The following is a 1,897-nucleotide window of genomic DNA, read 5'->3' on the forward strand; positions in this document are numbered from 1 at the left end:
ATTTCACATATTGGTTTAAGAGTGTTCTAGAGTATGTTTTCAGGTCAATTTAAATTAAGCCAAAATCACAAACCATTTCTATCTAGTCCAACATTAAAATAATTAATCAATAGAATTCCAGTGTTACCAAGAAGAGATGCAACTAAATGAAAGATATGAAAATAATGTGTCTGTGTCTGTATATTTCACCAAAAATGTGTTTGTTTTGATCTTTTGTATATTGATCTTCATTTTTTTCATATTTCTCCAAATATCCCAACAAGCACAGTGCTGTATGAATGTTCTTCCTTTGAGGTAGTATTCCTCATTGGAAAAGCACCTCCCAGGAGGGCTGCAAGCCACTAGATTTTTAGAGCTGCTTATAACTACCTGGGTCATTGGAGGCAAAATCACAAATGGGATATATGACCTTTATTCCTGAAGAATTGACTGTATTAAGCCATAAAAGTGTAAAAAATGCTAAATACTTAATATAATTGTAATTCCCTCTGCAACTAATGAAACCCAAATATGTGGACTAAAAGGGAAATGAAGCAGCATACCAAGGACTCCTGGATGTTCTCAAAAGCAAAATACAAAATTCTAACAAAATTAAAAACAAAACATCTCAAAGACAGTTACTGAAATTGTAACACAGAGTTTACACAAAATTTAATTGCTCTTTAGATGGGATTATGAACATCATAATTGGTGAGAAGAACAAGCAATATTTAAATTTTCATAAGGAACTGAATAAGCCTTTTGCATCTCAGACAGTGACGGCAAATTGACATCAGGGATACGATGAGAAACAACTGGAGCTGAAGCAGCGGGGCTGAGGAACTCTAAACAAAGCAAAAGCATAAAATGGAATTACTCTGTGAGCCCTTAAGGCAAGATCAAAGCCCCAATTTAGCTCATTCTATGTAACAATATAGACCATAATAATATGAAAATGGGAATTGTGACTTGGAAACTGAGAACTGTAGACGACAAAAAATAATAGAAGCTAATCTATTTGGGAAGATAAAAGAAAGGATATAGGTGTTTGGTTTTGGATGCTAAAATAGAAATAGGCTTTAAATGTAATTTTTCCCTCTTCAAACAATATTGAGGAGTGAAAGGAGAGATAGTCTTTCCAATCCAGTTATAAGAACCATAGCTTTCCTTTCTTACATATTCATTGTCATTCTAAGTGTATCGAATGAGACACAGAGGAAAATATACTACTTCCCAGTGATGGTTCTCATTCGTGTCGTCACTCCCAAACCCCTGGTTCTACTTCCAAGTGGCCAACTGACTTTGGAATATTTAATCTTTCCAGTTCAGCTTTTCCTCTCTTCATCCAAACTGCCTTACCTGAAATATGAGCTCCCTTGTTTGAAATCTTCCTTAAAGTGATGACATAGTGTATGGCAGATGTCATAGTAGCATGAACCAATGAGACCAGGTGCACCCATAAGCAGTCAAGTGGGGAAAATGTCCCAGAAGTATTGTTTGACTCAGATGTAGAAGGAGTCATTCATTTAAGAGTTTTTTTGGTCCTATTTTTTTCTACTAAGTAACCAAGACCCCAGGGCTGGAGTAAATTTCACTCTCATTGTCTGCTAATAGTTGGTACTTGCAAGTTCACTAAAACGCTCTAAAGAATAGAAAATTTGAGTGAGTAAATCTCATGTGTACAGAGGTGGCTAAATTGTAAATAGAATAAATTTCAAAAGGAGATACTGGATGATTGGATAAGACCTCCTGGCTTGGACCACTGAAAGAATATCCTGATGATAACCCTGAAAACTGACTTACATATCACAACATGTAGTCTACACAATGCATGCATATGCATTGTTTGATTTAGTCCTCATACGCATTTTGTACGATAGGCATAATCACACTTTCTGCAGATGAGGAAACAGGTTCA

Source organism: Propithecus coquereli, unplaced genomic scaffold (genome assembly GCF_000956105.1).
Source record: "Propithecus coquereli isolate 6110/MARCELLA unplaced genomic scaffold, Pcoq_1.0 Scaffold43, whole genome shotgun sequence".
Classification (NCBI taxonomy): Eukaryota; Metazoa; Chordata; class Mammalia; order Primates; family Indriidae; genus Propithecus; species Propithecus coquereli.